This window comes from Accipiter gentilis, chromosome 27, assembly GCF_929443795.1.
Source record: "Accipiter gentilis chromosome 27, bAccGen1.1, whole genome shotgun sequence".
Lineage (NCBI taxonomy): Eukaryota > Metazoa > Chordata > Aves > Accipitriformes > Accipitridae > Astur > Astur gentilis.
Window position 1 is genome coordinate 20,986,003 of NC_064906.1, and position 23,880 is coordinate 21,009,882.

General features: G+C 39.1%; 1 protein-coding gene across 3 annotated transcripts in view; it reads left to right on the forward strand.

Annotated features, from left to right (window-relative positions):
• Positions 1 to 1,619: 1,619 nt before the first annotated feature.
• Positions 1,620 to 23,880, forward strand: part of COBL (cordon-bleu WH2 repeat protein) — a 210,294-nt gene continuing 188,033 nt past the window's right edge. For 2 of the 3 annotated variants that reach the window (XM_049830388.1, XM_049830391.1), the window contains exon 1: positions 2,826 to 2,996. The gene's annotated coding sequence lies outside the window, so the exon portion shown is untranslated. Of the gene's footprint in view, positions 1,717 to 2,825; positions 2,997 to 23,880 lie in introns of those variants that run through there. The other variant, XM_049830389.1, reaches the window with a different exon arrangement.

The following is a 23,880-nucleotide window of genomic DNA, read 5'->3' on the forward strand; positions in this document are numbered from 1 at the left end:
GACATGCAATGCTGTCACTGAAAAGACTCAACCAGCTAAAAATACGGTTCAAGACTGTTTGTCTGAGGCTTTGTGATTAATAAAATATTCCCCATATTTTCTGCAGTATAGTGTCTCCTTGCTTCAAATGTGAATATTCGAGAAAGAATTCCTGTATCAATTTTAAATATGACAAACATACATAACATTAGTATGATCACTAGCAGTATCAATACCATTTTCAAGTTAGCATATATTATTCATACAGACTTTATTTCTGTAAGAGGATGACTACCACATTCAATGCTTACCTTATCGTATGTTTGCAAGAAAATGGATCAAAACAGAATACCAGCGCGTGTTCTGAAGAGGCAAACCCTGTTATTATCAGGTAATTCACCATCACTTCTTTTCAACTTTAACCTCCTTTCCATTGTTAATGTAAATCTTACCACTTTTTGAGTCAAACCCCACATTCCTCTGGGCAGCAAAGACTTCAGGAGTTTTAGGGTCTGTATGCATACACACACCAACCCTTACCTGAACAATCTCTTGTAGCAACATAGTAAAAAAACAAAAAACAAACAAACAAACAAAAAACCCAAACTCACAAAAAAACTCAGCTTTAACATATAAATAAAAACATCTTACAGATGGCTTTTTATTTACATTATATTAACAACGCAGTATTTGGTGATGGGTAAAGTATTTACGGTATAGGCTCATTTTCCCTCCTCAAACACTAAGGTTTTTGTTTGCTGCAAAATGGGAAAGCTAGAGAGGAATGTATGGTTTACTGAATAACACATCTACTGCATGAGTACAGGAATTGTTTTAACAGTTAGAATGATAATGCTTAAAATCTGTGGACATTCTCAGCTGATTGGAGCAAGTGACAATTGATCTTTGCTTAAACACACACCTGAAGTGAATGCTGTTAATGAGGATAATTGGCTCTGGCTGAGATGACCAAGATCCTAAACTCTTTCTGAGCAGCAACCACAAGTCAATATGAATTATGAAGCATTGATGCAAGTTTGTTTGTTGGTAGATTAACAAATGAGTCGATAGCTCATGCATTTAAATTGTGTTTTCATTCTCCTAAGAAGTCATAGCCTCAAACAGAGTACACTACAGCAGCATAACCTGAAAACATGCAGACATGGCAAAGTGTAAGTAAACATTACAACTGAGAAGAAAGCTTCACTGGACATTCAGGATGCCAACAATTATCTTTCAAGCTCTGATAGAAGGAATCTACACCAAGGGGAAAATAAAAGATTTAGGTAAAGGAAATGAGATATAAACCAAAAAATCTTTTCCAGTTTCTCCAGGTGAATGGTACTGTTGTCTCAGCCAAAACCAAAATTCAGTTACCCACCACCCCCCTTCAAGCCCAAACAAGAATTCCTACATTTAAGTCATGTCCTTGTACCACCTGGGTGTCCCAAGAAGCGGTGCTGCTAAATGTTATCAGCTGTGTATTGTGCACATCCTTATTAACTTAGTTAATGACTGTATTTCATCCAATTTCTGTCAAATAAGAAGTTACAAAATGGAGCCCTGTTGCCTCTAGCTATAAAGAGCTTTCAGATGAAAGCTATAATCCTCGTTACGGCAAGCCTCTCAAATGAGTTTCTGTTGTCTTCTGTGCTGTAGGTGGGTCAAGAGGAGCTTTGTTATCACAGAACCTCTGATGCTGAATGCAGACAGAATTTGGAGAAAAAACACGCAACTGTAAGTAGCTTAAAAGAAAAATACAAAGTAGTATAGGCTGCTCAGGACCTGATAGTGGGAATTTTTAATCTCAGTATAGGGTTTCTGTATCTTATGTATCACAGCACATGGTAGAAGCTTCCCCCCACCCCAAGTAATTTGGAAAAACAAGAGTTACAGCATACTTGAGAAAGTGTAAGCAAGTTCTCAGAAATGGGATGTTCTGGAGAAGCTTCTTTTGCTTTAAAAAAAAAAAAAATAAAAAAAAATTACTTGGTCTACATCATAGTCAGTATGACCAATTGAAAAGGCTATCATTAAGTTAAAAAATCTCAACCTTTTATGTAAAACAAAATACAGTTTAAAAATAAGCTGGTTTCTTCTTATTATTATTTTCTTTTGGTTGGAAAAGATAAAAACATCTCAAAGGCCTGCTTGTTCCATCTGAATAGAAAGGAAGGGGAAAAAAATCTAATTGGGGAAAAAAATAAGGGTGAGGGAGTTTGGAGAAACTAGCTTGTACAAAGTGCTGACACCTTGTTCTCAACTACTTTATGAGCCTGAATTTCAGGTGGCTGTTACCTAAAGTTAGTTAGGTAGAAAATGCTACAAAAATAAAACTTAACAGCAGTACTATTTACCTGCATGATCTCTTCTGTGGGTGGTGTTCCTCTTACCTGCTTTTGCTTAAACCAACCCTAAAATCTGTCTGATTAAGTACATTGCACAAGCAGTGGTTGTTTATAGTATCTGTTGCTGTTTTGTAATTGCCTTTGCTCTTTCTAGTGAAAAATGGCCATGTATATCTAATAGGAGTTCATTCTTTTCACTTCTAGTTGCTCTTGAAATTTCTTTTGTTAATTATTCTGAAACATAACTACCTGTACCAGTTTAGAAAAGTTTCTAATGCCTTGTATTCTTTTGTTGGCTGTGTTTTAAAATCACAGGGATTTTAAAAAACAGTTTATATAAACAGCTTGATATTTTTAGAGCACAGGATCAAGCAGATCAACTTTTAATTAGAAGCAGATTAAACTTTGATCACTCCTGCAGAGCTCTCCAGCATTGACTGAAGGTAATCCTTACAAGCTTTAGAGTGAGCATAGTTGAGATATCTTGCTAGTGACTTTGCATTTAAAATTGAAGGTCAGAAAGTCAAAGCAGCACACTAAATCTGAGAAGACTTAGATCCTACCGGGGCATGGACATAAATGATGTGCTGCTGGGGAGTGCAAAAGAAGAGCAGGCCAAACTACAAATCAAATGCTAAAGTGCTCTTAAGATCAGTTCGTTGATTTATGGTAATGTATGAATATGTCTATTTCAGCAAAACTAACATAAAAACAGATAGCGTAGTTCGTATCTGAGGCACGGAAGTAATCTTTGTTTCTGTAGTTTTTGGTGGCATAAGCTAATGGTAGCTTCAAAATGCAATGGAAAGGATCATAAGATTTGAGTAACAGCTTATATGTATTTGTTACCTGTATTAATAATCTTTGAGGTGTTTATGGTATTTCTGCATTGATTAACTGATTTAAATTGCTACATCCATGTACATCTTTGTACTTCAGCTCTGTTTCAAAAATTTACAGCTTGCAAGAAAAGACAACTTAAAAGCCTTTTGAGGACAGAAGGATGTATGTTTATTTACAAGGGAAGCATCAAAATTTAGTGAAGAATATTCTCAAAGCTACCATTTAAATAACATGATTAAAACAGGATGAAACTGCAGTGGCAAAGGTATCCCTGCAAGAAATTCAAAGTAATAAGATATATCACGAAGCTTTCTCACTAGGATTAACAATGAAAATAAAAAACCAAAACTTTTGAGAAAGCTGGTTATGAAATCACAGTCCTTTGTGCTTTATTTACTTCATTATGCTGTATTTAACTCTTTCTGAAAAGTCTCTCTAAATGTTTGAATGTTCTCTGTGCTCAGGTGAGTGCACATCACTTAATATTGCTTACTGTGAAATCTCACCGAAGTTTTCTTCAAAGCAGTCCAGCCCAGTGAACAAGTCAGCAGGCCTAAATTCTGTACCCAGCTCTGGGGAAACTCAGTGGAAACCCATTTTTCTTATTTTAATTAAACTTTTGGGGGATACCTTGCCCTATAGGAGTAATGTAGGTATATGGAATTTAATGGGAATCTTATTCCTTGCTCATAAATTATAAAGTGACTTATTCAGCTCTAACTGAAGGGCATAATGATTGGAAAGCACAAATGGGCAGAGGCAATGGTGACTGCCGTAACCCTCCAAACATCTTCCACAAGAGAGGCAGGCAGAAATATGTCGTCAGGAAAGCACTAGCCTTGTGGGAAGCGTTTCACTTATGTATTGAGACTGAAATGCATTCAAGTATTTGAGATCAAATGAAATTACTTTTGGAAGCAGCCTGGGTTTACTAATTAATGGAAGTTGTGTGTCAATGTATGTGCAGCCCTGCACAGTCCTGTCAAGGTGCTGTGAGACTTGGGTCAGGCTGCCTGGCAAATTGTGTGTGTGTGAACAGGCAGTGCTAGAAGAACACGCGGGTATCTGTTCACATCCCAAGAACACCTGTTTGGGTCTCAGCTTTTTTCAGTCAGTATTAATCTTTTATATTTAACTTTTTCTGTGTTACATTAGAGTGAATTTAAGTTTGGGGGTTTTTTTGTTTGGGGTTGTGGTTTTTTTTACACTCTCAGGGTGTCAGTCTTAGAATACATGAATTAGGAATACAGAGAGTAGATGTTCCTGATACTGAACTTTCCCAGGGGAAACTTTTTTGTCAAAAATGTGGAAATGAAGACATATTGATTTCTATGAAAACTTTTTCTAGAGGAACAAATAAATATGGGTTATAATTTAAATAGTAAGCATAATGTTAATATCTCCCCAAGTGATTTGACCTAATGCAGTGAAACTTTGAAAAACTGAATTGAGACGAAAAATTGCTGACTTCACAGAAGGCAGGTAGTCTGATTAGTAAGAACTTTATTTTCAAGGATTTCTTAAATCTAATTTTTCAGGAAAAGAGGAGAAAGTCTGAGCAGAGTATGTGCACTGAATTCCAATTTCGCTTTTTGGTAAACTGCATAGACTCTGGATGGGTAGACAGATAAGCAGGATTTTTTTTCACTCTTTTGCAATGGCACGTCGACACCTGTCCCTGTTCTCTGGTTCAAACTGATGTGCAATGACTGGCGTTTCACTGGCTCTTTCTGCTTCACGTTTATATTTTTGTAAAGCTTTTCCTTGCCCTAAGGCCTACCCCGCACCGTAGCGCCAAGACTTGATGAAGCCAAGTGTGGGGACAGGTGACTGTCACTAGAGGGTGCTGCACACCTAGATTTTCAGGAATTTTTCTCCTTCCAAAGTAACCGCTAGGTAGCACTCCGGGTTGCGGTGTATCTAAAGCAATTTGCTGCTGTTGTGGTTCTGAACTTTCTGGTTAGTTGTTGGATGTGTCCGATAACCCTGATAAGAGAAATAGAAGACTTTGGGAAATGACTAGGAGATATCTCTGCCTAGAGTTTTGTTATCAGTTAACACATATAAAATGATTGAAATAACCAGGGAGCTGCTAAAGCCCTGTGTACAGCCCCCATCAGTTAGTATTTAAAATAGGTAAACAATAACTCGATATGACTTAGGGTTTTGGAACTAACTACTAGACAATGGGGCTTTATGTTTATGTCAGAAAAGGTAATAGATTGTGGTCTGGTCAATAAAACTTGAAGAACCACTTGGAACTGCCAAGATTAGGGAAGAAGTGGGTAAAAGGTAATCCCTACAGGGGGGCATTGTGACCATCTAATCACTCGGGAGATACCACCTACTCAGAAGAACAATGAATATGTATTAGTTAAGTGTATAAATGTGAGGATTTTTGAGACAAGGGTGTGCTGTCCTGAGACAGGCACCCATTCATATGCATCAGTGACATTAATTTGAAAATGCCTCAACTCTGTGTTATTGGCTTGCACACTGGGTAAATGAACCCTGTTTGTGGGACAATGGTTTGACTGGAGATGCTGTGTGTGATTTTTTTTTTTTTTTTTTTTTTTTATGAGCTCTTTTCTTGCTGAGCTTTGCTTAAATACTTGTCTGCCCGTGGCATCCTCTGGCTTTTGTCTTTAAGACATGTAGCTCCATTTTTTTAATTAATTTGTTTTTAAGTCATTGAAACATAAATGGATTGATATTTTTAATTAGGTTCATACTTTCTTCCAATGATCTTTTAAAATAACTTTTGCACGTGCCTAACCATTTCTGGTAACGTGCAATGAGCGGGCAAAGCAGTAGCTTGTGCTTATCATAATGATCTATACACGTAAGTGTTGTTACTTAATTGCTGTGAACACTTATTAGCACCTTACAGCAAAAGCTATTGTATCTGAAAAACATGAGACTGTGAGGTATGGTGCTGTGAAACAATAAATATGCAGACAGGAGACCACCTAAAACCCAATATTATTTTATTCTTTTTCTCTCATCATTTAAAGCAAGTCTTTGCTCTTTCAAGCAGGTGTTAGAAGCAGTATGAATATGGCCTGTGCAGCGCCGTGTGACACGATACCTAAGCCAGCTCTGAATGAGTTGGTATGGCTGGACAGCATAGGAGCCCCTGTTGAGCCATCTATAGGACATTTAATATTACTGCCTACATCTGGGATGAGCTTGGCCTCTAGTAAGATTTGACACTTGGCTGCAGTGAGTTCTATTTTGGGAAACAACTGATTGTCATACTGCAGGGATACAAGTGTTGGCACTGGGGTTGCCACAGCTGCAGTCTTTGTTTCATTTTTAGGTTAACCCTTCAGATCTTAGGGCAGTGTCTGATTTGGGAGTGGTAAGGCATTGGCACCCAGTTATCTCAGAGCTTTTGTCACCATTTGAGAAATAAGGGTATGTTCTTATCAGAGGACCCATCAGGGGAAGTCAGGCAAGGATTTTATTTCTTGTGTTGTGATTATCCTAACTAAGGAACAAAAGGGACAGGCATGCCAAATGCTCCCTTGAGAGGATACCTCTTCTAGCCTTCTGTCTCCCTAAACAGAGTGGAGAATCTGTATCCATTCCTTTCAAATCTGTAAAGCTTTTCAGGGAAGTTTATTTCCATGTCAGCATAAAGAGCTGTTGTGAAGCCTTCTGAGCTAGAAAACTAGCAGTGATGAGCTCGCAGATTAACCACATATCCAACCTCGCCTCTCTCTGGTAATGTGGGCTTGCTGTGTATATTCTCCCTAAGCTACCACATTGCATGGCTAGTTGAGAGACTTGGAGACTTTGTGCTGACTGGTGCAGTGGGATTCCCAAAGCTCTGTATTGAGCCAAATCTTGGTTCCCTGCTTTGCACTGAACCACTCTGGGGTGTGCCATGGCTGTCGGGTGTTAGAGAGACAATGCTGGATTGTTCTCCAGCTCTTTTCTCTTTGCATATATTCCTTTCTAAAGACTCAAGTTAGCTGGAGAGCCATGTTTGGGAAAACACTGCTTCCAGTATAGTCAGAATAGATGCATTTCCTTTTGGTACATAAATGGAGTAGGCATTTATCTGGTAGACTTCATGCAGGATTGTACACTGATGAGGCACAACCATGCTGAGACGTGTCATTCCAGCTCCTCTTGGGTTCTGCCCAGAGCCCACCGTATGCTGATGAGCAGCTTGTGTCCTGGCTTCACCAGTTACTTCTCCCTGGTCCTTCTGACAGGAATGTCCCACAGGAGAGAAAACTGTTCCTCTATTGACAGGTACTTTACAGTTAATTAGTTCAATACAAAATAGAGAGATCCTTTTCAATAGGGCACAGATTCTTCCCCCAACCAGGGGCTAACATTCTGCATGTCTGTTGTGTACACATGCACATGTGCTTGTGAGAGATCTGATATCTTCCTTTCCAGGATAAAGAACAATAAATGCCAGAAGATGTTTACATACTTTCTCCCCTTTGACCCCAAGTCTGAAGGTGCTACTTTACACTGATTGCTGTATCCTGTTTCCATTAGGTCTGTGACATGTAAAGCAGTCAGGTGATGACCTTGAATGAGAAGAGACATCCGTAGCCCCAAATATTTGTGTCCAGTGCTATTTAACACTCACTCTTTGCCCTAAGATAGGGAGTCAGCTTTTCTTCTGGTAGCTTTCTCTTAGAAGCTGGCCTGCAAGAAACTCCAATTTAAACCTGATCTGATGTAAAGAAGCAAGCTGAACCATGGAGAGGCTGCAGATAAAGCGAATGCATTTTTGGTGCTAAGAATAGCTTTGACAGGATCTGCATACCAAATCCTCCTGCGTCCTCATGTCTTGGAGGGGAAAAAGATTTAGGTGGTTGGTTAAGACTCGCCTTTGAAGAACTGCTTCAGAAAACAGTCAACTTGTTTTGCTGTTGCAATGTGAATTCAGAGGAGAGATTATAATCTATAAAGGATCTAATGGTTTAGGCTCTGAACACCTGGGCAACACTTAAGGAGGAGAAAAAGTGGGAGCTGCTCATGTTGTGCAGGGTTTTGGTACCTGCTTTTGAGTGTCCTGTGCTAGGAACTCGGATTTGCTGAGGTTCAGGATCTGTCTTCTTGAATGCTTTTTTTTGCTTAGGAGTGCATGCATGAAGTAGTTAATTAAATTTTCCCTTGGGCTTGGATTTGGGATGGAGGGGTATGTGAACTACCTCCACAGCTTGGAATGGTATTCACATTTGGCAACAGCGAAATAAACTGAGGTTAAGGAATGACTATTGAGGCAAATCTGATTTGTACAGCTGAAACTGTTGGCAGAAAGTCTCTGCTTAGGGTTAGGGGTTTTGACAGCTATTGATCTTTATTAGGTAAATTCTGCCTCAAACACTTAGTGATCTTGTTAATGAATTTTTATCAGTGACTTTTTTTTTCATTACCCTCAGCATAATACTGTCTTTGTCTACTGAAGATTTTCTCTCAAACAGGGGCTTTTAAGACCTAGTCCTCAGATCTTGTTCAACCCCAATTGATTTGAACTGATTTCCCGTGAAATAAGTCCTTTTCTCATGTAGAAAATAAAATCCAGGGAAAGTGACTTTCCTCAACACCCTCTATAATGTTATATTGCCACTAATCTGTAAAAATCATAACCAAACCACATCATAGTTGCTAAAACTTCATGACTGAAACAGTGGCATCCAATGCTTAAAAACATGAGCTACCACAATGTAGGTCAGGTCAGTCTTTTTGCCCCAATAGCATGCCTGCTTCTGCTTCTTTTCTCTTACCCAAAAATAGCTAATACTTCTGGTTGTTAGGTCTGGTTGTTAGATGCAGAAGGAATGGATTTAAAATCTACTACAATTGATGTGGATAAGTGTCAAATCTATTTTTGCATTTGCCCCGACGGGTATTTTGGGGATGGCTTTGCTTTGGATTGGAGCCTACTAAGAAACTGTGTCATAACCATGATCAGAATTACAAATTCTTACAAAAAATTTTCCTCATCAAAAACCTGATACTCTCTCACCTAGGAAAAAAAAAAAAAAAATAAAATTAATTGACCAAACCTTCTTCTGAGCACTATAAGCTCAGGCACTAACTTGAAACTCGAGGAAGAAATGTATTTTGGTATTCTTCAGTTACTGTATTAGGACCTCCCAAATATCCAATTTGGAATAAAATTAGACAGCCCCTATCCCTTTTCTTCTGTTATGGTATCTGGACAAACAACAAAATTTGGGAAGCATTTATGGGCATATGTGTCAGGAATTCAGGGTAGTGACTGATGTTTCAAGAATTACCTTTATTTCTTAGGTACTTTGAGTAGTTGGCATTTTCATGATACCTTATGACAGCATGTTACCTTACTGACCTCTTTTGGCACAACACACTAATTCCTTAATTATTTTTAATCTCTTTTTAATACCATTAGTGCAACTAGCATGTTCTCTACTGCCAGTGGAAGTGACCAGTGATAATCTTAAAATAGCGTAGCCTGACTGTACCTGCTGTCTATTTTGCCATCTATTCTTTCTGTGGGCCTCTAAAAATTGGGACAAGTAAGTGTCACAAACCCTGGCTGTCAGTTGGCATGGGAACGGTCTAGTTGCTCATCACAACTACAGTGAGTGAAATTAGCTGTGCCATGAAAAGTGTCACCTGGTCTGCTAGCGATTAATTATTCAGCTGTGCTTTCCAAAGTTGGGTAGTATTCCTACGTGTATGAGGCACACAAATATTTTTGTTCCACTGCGTAGGTGCTTTAATTTCTTCTAACTTGTTACATTTCGCTTTTGATTAAGTTTTACCTGTCTCCAGGAGGAAAAATGCAGTTAATATTTTCTGTCATTCGGGTTTGCTGCTTTAAGTATTCATTTTCTATGAGATCAGGCTCAGTTTGTCCAAACTTCATTAATTTCTTTTACATAATATACTTGGACACCTCAGTGAAAGGTGCTTTCTTGTATTGTTTTTTTAATGACAACTGCTGCTCTCTTGGCTTTTTGGGTTGGGGGAGGGTGTTTTGGGGTTTTTTTGTGTTGTTGTTTTTTTTTTTAAATGGCAATGTTTACAAGAATGGCAGAACTGGGAGGTTTTGGAGCATCACCAAATTGCATCATTAGAAAGCCTGAGGATCAATGTCCTAGGAGGTTGTAGTGAGGTGGGTTCTGGTCTCTTCTATCAAGTAACAAGTGATGGGACAAGAGGAAATGGCCTCAAATTGCACCAGGAGAGGTTTAGATTGGGTATTAGAAAAAAATTTCTTTACTGAAAGGATTATCAGACATTGGAACAAGCTGCCCAGGGAAGTGGTTGAGTCGCCATCCTTGGAGGTGTTAAAAAAAAATGTGTAGACGTGGCGCTTCAGAACATGGTTTAGCGGGTATGGTGGTGTTGCGTTGATGGTTGGACTCAATGATCTTAGAGGTCTTTTCCAAACTTAATGATTCTATTCTCATTAGCACCTCCCAAGAGGAGGTGACTGGACAAAATTCACTCTGCTGTCACCTCTGTTGGCTTTGTGCTATGCAAATAAAGAAAAAAGTTATTGCAAGTTGATGATATGGCAATTTTGCATCAGTAGACCAAAAGTAACAAAGGGAAAGAGTCATCTTGGAGCAATTTACTTCAGCAATTTACTTCTCTTCTGAGACGTCTGCTGCATCTCTAAACTTTTAAGATATTTTGGGGGTTTTTCCTTCACTGTAAGATTGCCTAGTAGGAAAGGACTGGGTCAAATTAGACTGTGTCCTTCTACCCATGTATTATGCTCTGGCTTTTCCAGTGCGATAGGCTTTGGTCCAAGCTGACCCCTAGGTAAAGGGTGACAAAAACTGAAGAGGAGGAAGTGTGGGAATGTCTCAGCAGCAGACTGTACTGGGGAAAGACTTGCTTCGGCTGGTTTAGTTTTGTGGGACTTCTCTGAAAGGGGAAGGATCAAAAATCTGTTCTGGCTGTTGTATCTGAAGCACTGGCAAGAATATTGCTCCCTCTGGTTCACACACGCATTCATTCCTGAGAGCACATAACAGCAAGCAAAAAGCTGTGAAAATGAGCTGCTCTCATAAAATCAAACTTGTAAATTCATCTCCTCCAGAATTCCAAAGCATGATGGTGCAGTGTTGATCACTGTGTCCTGTGAAAAGATGTCTTTGTTCTTCACAGTGGTCTGGAAGCCAAAGGTTAAAGGCTGAATTCTTCTTATGCTTTTTCTCAGGCTGACTCTCACCCAAGAGATCAACCACACCCAGGCTTTGTGTCGGAAGCCCTTGCAAAAAAGGCTGAGCTCAACTTGGGAATATGTGAGGAAAAGCCTTGAGAAATGATTGATAGGAGAAATATGAGGGAGAAAGATTTGTTTTAACATCTAGCTCATTCTGACATATAAACAAGGCATCCATTTGTTCATTTAGGTTTACTTTTTTAATGTAATACCAAGTAATGGAGGGAAAATTGTTCAACCTCACCGATCATGTTATCATGCTCCCTTGCAAGTGTTCCCAATGTCTCCCCTCCAGCACTACTCTAGACCCTCACAGAAAAGCCCTGGGTCTTTGAAGTTCTTGGTGCACCATCTTGTTTATCAGAACAAGATCTCTTTTTTTTGTTTTGGTTTTTTTTTTGTTTGTTTGTTTCCCAACTGGAATGGCACTTGTGCTACTTAAATGTGTTAGAAATGGCTGCTTCTCTTTTCACTGAGAGGAAGACATAATGCTGGGGCTCTCTGCTATCTTTGGGCTTGACTGTCAAACTCGGCCTTCCTAGAAGAGATTGTATGTGTGTCTAGGTGAATGATGTGCAAGGTAGTTAAAAGCCTAAGATTTAAATTTAGAACTAAGCTAAAGTTTGAATTCGTATAAGCTGTCTGTGCAGGCCAGTCTATTTAAGATTAATAGCAAGTGATATTTGCAGGTGAAACTTTGCACCTCAGTATTTATTACCAACTTTTTTGCACTAACTTCATCTATTTATTTATTTGTGGTATTGTGGAGTCTCGGGCTTGGACCACAATAACAAATCTGTCCCATCCTCTGAAAATATTTTAGTGTATTATTTCTGGAAGTGGTCCTTGGGGTAACCCTGTAACGAAGGCACTCTAATTTTCTGCCCATATGGCTTTCTGGTGAACAAACTGTCATGAAATCAAAATAAAAGGTCTTCTAGAATGATCAAAACGTATTTAGGGAAAAGCTTTTTACCATCTTGGAAACAGGACGCTTGCCAACTGCATCCACTAACAGCTACTCTGAACTTTTTATACAGCATTTTCTGAAAATGGTGTATTAGGTTATGTAGGACTATGCATTCTTATCCAAGTTCTGATTTTTCCAGAGTCAAAGTAAATGGTTATGGTGAGATTCAGAGCACTAAATTAGCAACTTGAGTACTATAATACTCCATTAGCTAGTAATGCAGCCCCTTTGTATTAAGCCTAGAGCTGGAATTCAATAAAGAATTGTAATGAAAAGGACAGTTTGGAATAGGTAATGTTTTTATATCATAACATTTTCCTTTGCCTCGTGAAGTTGTATCTTACAGGCAGCATGCTTACATTGCAGCAGCTGCCCACATCTATAGGAAACTGTGAAACAGTATTGAAGTGATTAGCCCCTGTTTAAGAAAAAGTGCATGTGTGCATATATTAAAAAAAACAAACAAACAAACAACTTTTATATATAAATATATATTTATATGTCTCAGCTGTCATAGCACTCCAAGAAGTCTAATTGTGAAGTTTTTAGCTGAATTGAGTCTGGAAGTTCAGCAAGTCCAGAGGCTATTGTCATCCACACCTGAACCAAATGCTGATGTGCTGGAGCCTCATGACTTTCTGAAAACCAAATCTCAAACCAGGTTCATGGCTTCACTTTCTCTTAATGAGCTCTGTTATTACAGAGCAAGAGAGTAAAAAACACTGTGAGACCAGAAGGCATTCAGTGCATTTTCTGGAGTGTCCTAATAGCAGATAATCGTTCAGGGCAACAGTGAGCCAAGGACTTTTTGTTAGCACTTAAAAATAATAGTAAGGATGATCACAACACAGTGAGAGGCACTGTTCGTGCTGCTCTTCAACTTTAAGCTCATTGATTCATATTGATTAAAAACACAGAGTTTGATTTGGGCATCTTTTGGCAGGGAGTATTTTAGATAAGCATGACAGTTTGCATGAAATGTCTCTGCAGATAGGAAGACTAAGAGATGACTATTAAAATCTGGGGAAATAGAGACCAAAACTTTACATTGAGTCTTATGGAAAGTCACAATTGTCTTTGTATGAGTTTTAGGGTGGAATGGCTTATGGTTTTTTTAAGCTTCTCAGGCTAGCAGTGTTGGGGCACCCTTGGCATCATAAGCCTGTGCTGTGTATACAGTGCAGTAAACAAGCTAGCTTGAGGCCTGTCAACAGCCTGGTGTTTCATCTTGGCTAACTCGATCAGCTCCTCTTCTAGACGTCCTGTGCTGTGAGAACAGTTTCAGGTGTGCTAGTTATGAATGAAGCTGTTATTCCACCACTTCTATACACAGAAGTGTACAGAAGACACAGTATGAAAGACACCCTGGGACTCTCTGTTTTTTATTACTACTTTTCTATGAAAAAACTCTTTTAGGCGTTCAGGCTGTCAAATGAACCTAGTTCTGAATTTTTAGTTTTTAATGTTTTCTAGATTTGGTTTTTAAACTAATGAATTAAATATGCTATGGAAAAGTAAGCAGAATCTTTGTCCTTGGCCCCAGAAAAGCATACTGTAAGCTTACAAGAGTGCTGTCCAGGCTGATGGGTAGATAATATATTGGACGGTGCTTGTCAACAAACTTTATTAGCAGTCATGAGTTTCCTAACTCCAGTCATAGGTTTCTGTAGCTGTAATTTGCTGTTGTTGTACCTTTATAAGCCTTGGGGCAAGGTATTGTGTGTAGGACAAATACTGCTTTCTGTCCTTGCAGATGTCTGTCATTTGATTAACTTATGGTGTTTAATCAATCTTGGCTTGAAGGATAGGTCCTAGTCAGGTGTGTTGTCAAACATGCAGTCAGAGAGTCCTTGGGGAATAAAGAGGAAGAAAAGGGCAGGTTCTTCATTGTTTCTCTCCTGCCAACAGATACAGAAAAATACAGGGGATAAAACACACCTGAAGGTCTTAAGCATGTTCTCTATCACCCTTGCTCAACAGATGTTTAAACAAGCCCATTACCTATTGAGCATTTGTGCTACATTATTTCCTTTGAAAGTAAGACTTTAATTATCTTGTAGCTTCAGAAGAGACCAGAGATTTGTTTTCAATATCTTTGTCAAAGCATGCTGGCTGCCACTTAAAGTCGTCAGATATCTGGAGGTATAAGCAGAGAAGACAAAAGATTATGTGAGCTCATATACCACCTCACGTTGGCTGCAAAGCATAAAAGGAAACGGGGAAAAGATTCAGAAGTGAGTTGTGGAAAAAAAAGTATTCAAGTAAGACAGAAAATGACCTGGAGATCCCCCCTGCAGACGGGGTTCCCCTTGGGTCCCTGCCTGCCTGCTCCTGCAGAGCACAGGGGTGTTGGCAGCCTGGTATTTGTCTGCAAGGAGCAGCACTGCAAATGCAAATAGGCAATTCTTGTCAACAAATTAGATGATATCACCATTGAAATGTAGGGAAGACCAGCGTGTACCTGTACGAGCTGTCAAAAAGCTTCACGTTGACAGCTTTGTGGCCATTAAACAATGATACTGAGAGTCAACAATCTGGGTAAACTCCCGTTTGCAGCCTAAGGGGACTTTCGCCTTTAGCTCTGGTGTTCCTCGGGGGTTTTTTCCCCATTATTTAACCAACGTCTATTTTGACAGTGCTTAAATAACCAACTATTAGATCATAAATACAGACTGTCATTTCAATAAGTCTTGTTATTTAGAACAACTTTGTCTAGAGCCTTAAGGTAAATATCCACTGAAATAACAATGGAACGTCTTATTTCATTAAAACCTTCAAATTTAAAAGAAAACCAACAAAATCTGACTTTTTAGATTGTACTAGTCATAGAGCTATGAGGGTAACTCTTATGAAGGGGATTTCTAGGAAGGAGAAACTAACCAATGAAATTGAAAAAGCAGTCAAAATTTTAAAGGGTAACTTTCTATTTGAGGTGCCTTGATTTTGATCCCAGATTGAGAAAGTTTTGGGAAAACTGCACTATGAGAAAAATACCCTAGGAATGTTAAACTGTCTGCATCTGGATGTTTAAGTAAATATAAAAATTCACCAAATCACTATTTGCTCTTGAAATGTCTATGCATGTAATGGATGAAGAGGATTTGGAATAACCTGGGGAGGTTGATGTTTGCATAGCAGTAGGGAAGATGTGATCCAGATCAGAATAAAAAGCAAAACTAAGAGCGAGACATGCATGAAATTGTATGGACATGATGAGACTGAAATATTGCCCAAGTTAAACAAAAAAATCTCATTATAGCTCAGTTATGTGGATGGTGAATTAGTTGGGCTGAAACAGGCTTATTTACGCAGGATATCACCAAATAACCCATCTTCAGTGTTACTTTTGTATCTAGAGGGGGTTGTCATGCCTTGTCTTCTTCACAGGACAGGAGAAAAATCACAATGCATTCCTATGGGCACCAGTCAGCACTTCTGAAGGGGCATGAGAAGTGGTGCAATATATTAGGAATACATATTTTACAAACTTGAATATTTCAGTGTGCCTTGAATATTTTTTTTTACATCTGGTCTATTTGATTTTTTTATATAAACCAGCAGTCACAAATATAGAGGCAGGGAAATGGTGAAACTTCAGGCTTCTGTGTGGATTATATTATCTCACTTGATATTTGCTTGTTTTTTCTTGGCAAGAAATCTTCAGAAAAAATACAGTAATGTATGTAGGTGAGGCACTAACAATAACAAACATGCCTCCTGGACAGAAAACGTAGACTACCTTTGACAGCCCTCCAAGATTTATGCTATCAGCCAAATTAGTAGTGTTCCAATTAAAGCAAAAAGCTATGTTGCCTAGCACGCTTCAGAGTTGAGATAGGGTCTCAAAATTACTCAGAAATCCTCTGTGGCTGCTGCTGTTCAGTGGCCTGAGCAAGCTAGTGTGCTGCAGACAGCCGTGGGAAGAGGTGACTCCATCCCTCGCCAGTGCTCCTCTCTTCCCTCTCCCCAAAGGACCTTCCCTCAAGGGGTCAAGAAGTTCTCTGGTTTGGGGGCTTGTGGGCCGGTTGCTTTTGGGTGGTTTTTGGTTTTGTTGGTTTTGGTTGGGTTGTTTTGGGTTTTTTTTTGGGGGGGGGGGGGGCGGGGCACGGTGTCTGTCCTTGGCAGGGAAGAGGTGCCCCATACCTAATGCAGTTTAACATTTGAAGACAGAGAAACTATACTGAGAATCCAGAGATGAGGAAGGTGCTGCCTTTGGACACCTGAACTTGGACGCATTGGTGCAGAAATGCTTCTTCCTTAAGCCTTATGATGTGACTTGAACGTTTATTGATGGTGGGAGCCATAGCTAGACAAACACATCTTTCCACAAATATTTATCTGAATACTTACATGTGCTTTGTTTTTACTTGAGTCCTGTTTGTGTTTCCTTTCAACAAACACCCGAGCAAGCAGTATTACTTGCAGGAATATACTTGGGAACTTTCCATTTTTAAGCAGTGATTGGAAAGAGTTCACAGAAAGCAAGACTTGATCTCAGAAATGCAGCGTTTACGGAATTAAAAAAAGGTTGCTCAATTATCTGAATAGAAAAATCAGCATGTCCTTGTGTGCATTTTCAAAATACCTTATTTTAAGTATGGTTCATTAAGTATCTGCTGGATAATTATTATACATTATTTTTGTTTAAAAAATACTTAATATGTAAAAAAATCTGCTAAGAAGAAATTATTGTTCTTGTTTCATATACTTATTTTAGATTATCCACATAGTTCTGAAATACACTGTTTAATAAATGGGTATCTTGAAACAGCAATGCCATTTTCCCCACGTGAGCAAAGCTACTTCTACTGAAGCTAAAGACCTGTTCTTAGATGTATTAAAACTATATAAAACCACTACTAACAATTCATAGACATCAATGCAACAAGAGCCACGAGAGGGCAACACTTTTGCATACCCTGTACAGGGAGCTGGGGTTTGGCTGGCTTCCCCCCCCCCCGCCCCCGCCCCAGTCTCCATTCCAAAAGAACTACAGGGCAGTGCAGCTTTTTGGGGAAGAGATTAATCTTTCTCCATTAAATAGTGCACCTAAAAAGAGTATTTTTTTTCACAGACTGCCTACCTGCACTTCAGAACTACATGCAGTCCCAGTAGCAACCGATGAAACTACTGACAGAAACGTCTAATTGGGGAAATATTCAATTATGTTCTAATTCAAGTGGGGCTTTTTAGTGAAAAGAGTCCAAATGAACAGTGTATTCCATTCACACTCCCAGCATGGGAGCAGCCTTGGCACAAAAATGAATAAATAAAGGTGGTTTTGCAGTCCAGACTTCAGCTAATTTTCTGCTTTAAACACTGCTTTAGACCTCTTGCAATTCAAATAATTTTCAGAAAAAAATGTAAATCACTGAATTTTCTGAAAGGATCTACTCACTCCAAAGATTTTTAGAAGTTAGGCTTATTCTTCTTCTGCAGGTCACTTGGTTGAATTTATTTTGAACAAAATCTATCAGAAAATAGCCTTAAATCTCAAAAGAATTCTTGACTTTCCATGCTTCTCACAGGTTTTCACTTTTTTCTTTAAATCTGTATATGAGGAGCCTGGTTCCAATTCGCTAGAAAGAATCTAACAAAACTTTTTCTTAATTAAAACAGGTTGGTTGGGTTTTTTTTGGGTTGGTTTTGATTTTGCTTAATGAAGTCATAAGGTGTTTTAAAAAGTAACAGTTAAAACTATAGGCCGTACTGTGTTGAGAAGCAGATTATTCTGGGTTCCTTTTATTTAAAAACGAAAGTGTAGATTAATTAATCTTCCTCACTTCTATGAGAACCATAATTTACTGGTTTTCAAAAATTTTTTGCTGTGTACAAAAATACCAGCCCACAAGTTTCTTTTCCTTGACTAAAGTGTTGTTTTACTGACTTTCCTCTGACTTCCTACAGATACCTGTCTTGATGGTTCCATTATGTTCCTTTTGAAATCAACAGTTTTCCAACATTTTCAGCAGAACCAATATTTATCTGAAAAGGTTAATCTGAGAAATGTTGAACAGCCTGCAAAGTTGGGTATTCCAGGGCAACTGAAGGGTAGTTCCCTTCTCTGCCTTCCCCTGCTCCCACTGATGACTAGCGGGATGCCCACTGCGTCTGGGATGACAGAGGTGCTGTGCCAGCCTGCGCTGATGCTGCCAAAGCCACACGTGCTCCGATCCCTGCCCCATAGGGACAATCCCCTGGAGAACTCCCTCGGTGCCAGCAATGGTGTGGCTCTTGACCAGATCCTCTTGGATCAAGAGGAATACATCCCATAAGGGGGAATATTGAACGTGTATCAGTCTATAAGCAATAAAAGGCTGACTTTTTTTAATTCTTAAACCTGGTAGTTGAGGCTCATTATCTGTGGAGTAGACTGCAAAAAAAGCAGTGATGGCTTTTCAGTTCTTGGAAAGAGGGACTCGGGCAAACAGATTGTTTTTAACCAGAATTTGTATCACCTTTGTAAACATGACTGGGGGAGAGGGTGTAACAAATTTTGAGCTATGTGAAATTGTACCAATTTACATTTCCTAGTAATTGAATGATTTACATGCAGCAAAAGAAGTAATTGCAAACTGCAAGTAAAATGGGAGAAAAAAAAATCTGTGGGAAAGAAAGACTCTTTGTGGGATCTACAAGAATAAGAGAGTTTGTTTAAACCAGTTGGGCAGGTTAAATGTAGAGATGCCCTTTCTTTCAACAAGAAATCCCTTGGAGTTGTCAGTTGCTCTTAAACCTAGACAGTGAGTCATTGTCCACTGAATAAACAAAGTAAAAAAGCAGTTGTGAACATCATGATAAAAAACACTTTTGAGAAAAGCCTAGAGCTTTGAGGACTGAGATCTAGGTGACAAACTGTGCTCCACCTCCAGTCTTAGCTTTTCAGTAGCTCCCAGCTTTTTCCAAAAGGGTGGAGGAGTTCTGTCTTGCTAAGCACCATGTGCGGAGCGGGGGGGGGGGGGGGGGGGGGGGTGCAGAAATGCCTGTGGAGACTTTTTTTTTTAAGTTGAAGTGAAGGTTTCACAATTACTCCAGCTGTATGTTCACTAAATGTTTCACTGTGTAAACATCAGGAGACAACTTGTATTGTATGCTAGCACAACGGTGCTGAATGGAAAAAAAAATCTCCAAATTATATTCCCATCTCAAAAGTGGTCTACTCTTATCTGAACCTAGCTGGTTCCTATTAGTTAATTTAGTATTTAAATCTGGTGATAAAAGTGTGATGGAAAGAATAAGCTGTGCAATAGCAATCTTAATTTACCTCCTGGTAGGTACTCTAACTTGGAGAGAATACAAAAGTAGGGTCCAGTAACAAGTTGCTTAAGAAATTCTGCCACTTCTCAGGTAGAGAACACTTTGTGGCAAAAGGACAGACTGTTCTTACTCAGGGTGTCTTTTTAAGAGCACTTAATAGATTGCAAGCAGAGAGGCTATTTCTAGTCCAAACTACACAGTCTCTTTAATCCATACTGATGGATCTAGGAGAAATGAAAGAACATCTGTCAGAAGAGCTGTTATATTGGAAAAATAGGAATATGTACATTTATTTCTCTGCAAACTTTTTTAAAAGACTTCTGCTTGTTACTTCAATAGTCAGAAAAATGAGAACTTTCTGACTGAACCAGACACTTCGGCACAGCACAAGAATTCATCCCTACCTTGATGAAGTAGTTCTAGTACGTATAGCTCCTGCCAGCGTACGAAAGCATCTATTGAAAACAAATGGTGTGGTCGTCTAATGGGTAGACTGTGCATAGACTCTTCCAGTAAAGAGTCTGCTTCTAGGCAGTACCTATTATCAAAAAGGTGATCTTATTTTAGCAAAGGAAAGGCTTAGGGTAAAAACTGTGACAATGGAAAAGACTGCATTGTCTCCTTTTCTCACAAAAAGAAATTCTAACGTGCATGGAAGAGCAAAGAATAAAACACTTCCTATTGTTGGCCAAAATTTCTCACCAATTACTAGTGGCAAGAAATTTGGTTCAGAAAGAAAAAAGTTGGTAGAATAGGGGAAAAGATGCACTGTTGAAGTATTCCACACTTGTTTGCCACAGCGTGGGTGTTGTCTCTTCATTCCTGATTCATCAGTCACCTTGAGACAAAGAGCTTGGAAACATGCGTTTGACCCTCTATATTTATTTTTAGTTTAACTTTTATGACAAATCCAACCCGGAAGAGAGAGTAGATCACAAGTCTGAGCAACTACTCCAGTGAGATTTTGTTCAAAGTACGTGTTGGGTTAATAGAACACTAATTTAATAAATTCTGCCAATGAGTAACAGAATAATGGCAATAAAAACTCAGTATGAAAAGCTGCTCTCAAACTCCAGGCATGACAGTCTTCTGGTGAAACAAACTCCTCCTCTACCCTACCCAAATTGTATGGTGCCATTAAAGATTTATCTCTTGTTGTGGCTAGGTATTAAATTATAAAGAGAACACTGGAGCATATTGTATAAAGACTGAAGCTACTGTTTCAGTGTCTCATTTGGGCACTGCTCACCAGCTGATTTACTTATGCTCTGTGCCAAATGACATAAGAGCACATTGAAGAGACAAGAGTGTTTTTCCTTGGTGCTTGTGACTGGTTACAGATACACCAAAAAAAGTTTTTTGAGACTCAGAGATGTGCTAGTCTCTCTTAGATGTTTGTTGGCAGCTGAGGTGAAAAGCTTTTACTTTTTTTTTTTTTTTTTTTTTTTTTTTTTTACTTTGAAATAGTAGTGGTGAAGTGTTTGAGAGGATGCAGCTTTTTTTATTTGGTGGAGATGGAAGACACAATGTCAAATGCTTCTAGCATTTTTCTCCTTGCTTGTAGAGTAGATAACAGTAGCCCATATGATAACGAGCTTTGTAAAAGACAGCGCCTTCACTAGGTGATGTTTTCTTCATAATTGAAGAAAAAAGAAAATTTAGTATGTCTATACTGTTAAAAGAAAAATCCACCCCCAAAACCCAAAACTTTCATACCACCCACCCTTCAAAAAACCCCTCTGAACATGTTTTCCTACTGACTTGAGAACCTGAGTTCTCCTCTACTGGGAGTGTTAGTCACCGTAACAATTGAAGCGATACAAAAAAGTAAATTCCAGCTTGTTTGTTTTCAGATGCTGATGTTGAGGGAAGACCACAGAACAGTCAATCAGATTTTGCCAGGCATAAATCTTTAGGATCAATACTTGGCAAGCTTACAAATGTCCCAGTGGTTAAGATGCTAGACTAAATTAAACCCTAATTTAAGATCAGTTACCTTCATTGAGAGCTGCTGGCTCAGAAATCCAAACTGGGGACTACTTTTCAGAGGTAGTTAAGTATGGATGTTGTACATAGTCAAAATTGTTTCAGTGTAAACCATGTCTGGCCAATGCATAAGATAAGTGTAAGTAGAATTGCAGGATTGATTATGAAAAGGGCAGAACAGCAGCATGTCTGGGCTTTCTTCTTTCCATCTCTATCTTGCTAAAAGTTCATATGCTACTTCAGTGGTTCTACCTCAGTTGCAGGAAATAAGATATTTTACTCCCAGTACCGCACTCTTAAAATCACAAAATTTTCCATTTCTCTGCCACTTGTGTTTGGGAAATGCACTAATCGCCTCCTTCAGTTCTGTGCTAGGGCTGTTCTTTTGGCAAGTGTGAGCCTTTGGATTATTTTATGAAGCGAAGAGAGCTTCCTTTGGGGGTAGAAGACATCTTTATCACCCACTAGAGCCAGTAAGATCTGAGATAATACACAACATTATCATCTGTGTATAGATGATATACAGGGCTATTCTTTGCCTTACAGAGAAACTCATGATGGGCATGTGGTAGATGTTCTGTGTATCATCTTATACATCAGTGACTAGTTGAATGTCTTGTGACTATTTTTTTCTTTTGGATGCTTAACTATTATATAGCAACTAAATGCAGCGTTGGTCTGAAAAACAGCAAAAGCTAAGAATGCATGTTGCCTGATCCTGTTTTTACTGGTATTTCTTGTGGCCTGGGGTGATTAACCTATTTTTGTTGGCTCACTTTCCTCTTCTGTGAAGTGGGCATAACTCTCAATACCTTAACTCTTCCATAAGGATGTTCTAAAACTTGGGTAAAGTATTAACTGAGACAACTTGTGAAGCATACGAAGATTTACTGGTGAGAAGTGCTATATTTAGTATAGACATATTAACTTTTTGAAGACTACCTGTGCTTATTAGGATGACAAGCCAGTGAGTGGAAGATTAAAAAAATAGGAACAGAGGTCCTGTTGACATGTGTTTGCCTATAAATCAGTAAGAAGGAATAGAACAACTAAAGAAAGCAGTTAAATAAAACAAAATTTCTTATTCCCTTGTGTTTCACTAGATATCAACATCTACTTAGAACTTCTGTTAGGCTAACTTTTCAGCAAAATTGTAACGTTCCCAAAGCTTGCAGGAAGAAGTAAGTTACCGTAAGATGAGATGGATCTTTGCCTCTAAACTTCGCGTTTTTATGCATGTGAAAAGTCGTTCCCTTCTTGCTGCTTTACCAGGAAATACTTGTTTGCATCCCTGGCAGTTTTAAACCGTTTCTGTTTGTGACCTGAGTTTTGATCCAAAACTTCATCTGAGTTCCATCATTCCAATACAGACCTTCTTGTTAACTTTTTTCCCAGCGCTTTCTACAGTAGTTTGCCTTTTTGCTCTTTTTTTTTCCTCACCACTTAAAAGCCATTAGTTTGAAATGGTCACTCTTCCAGCTGAACAGATGCAAGCATCACATGAAAGCTCCAAGGAATGTTCCATGGCAGCATCTGGTGCTTTGCTTTAAAGTTTATTTTTAACATGAATTAGTTATGAATGTTCATTTGTAGCTGAAATGCTGCCTTCTCAAAGCAATGCAATTAGGTCTGACCCTTCAACAGGAGGGGAGAAAAATATGATGATGTGTGGTTTTAAGGTAGAGCTGTCAGTGACTTTGCTTAGTTATTCATCATGTGTTTGTACAGTGGTGTATATCTATGTATTTTATATGCTAATGCTGTCTTTGAAGTCGGGTTGTGTCACGAGAGCTGCATCTTCAGAACCAAATCTTGTCAAAAGCTTTGGTGAACTGTTTTGTTTGGGTTTTTTGAAAGTGTTTCTTATTCTAGTTTACCGTCTCCTTGTTGAGGAAAATTAGGTGCTTTTAATAGGAAATTATCTCCTTCGTAATTTCAGTGTGACATCACAGTGCCATTGCAATTGTTGCTACTGTTGCTGCACATAAAACTGTGACATCACAATGATAGGTATGATCACGTAAGACGAGAACTGAGCTCCTGGGAGGCAGGGGCAGGCAAATAAAAATGGCTTTGTGGCAGTTTGTAGCCCCTGGGGAGTCAGGGTGGGCTTCAGCATGGCTGGAGCGCTGGGGGAATGAGCCGCTGTGGCAGCTGGGGCTGCCAGGCTGCTGCGGAGCTGCTCCCTGCCGCGCTCCCTAGGCCGTGACCTCTCCTTCGGGGTCGTGATGGAGAGAAGAGGGTCCTTCCACTGCCTGGAGCCAAGTGGTAGCTCCTGTCCGTCAAAGGGGAATCCCAGACCG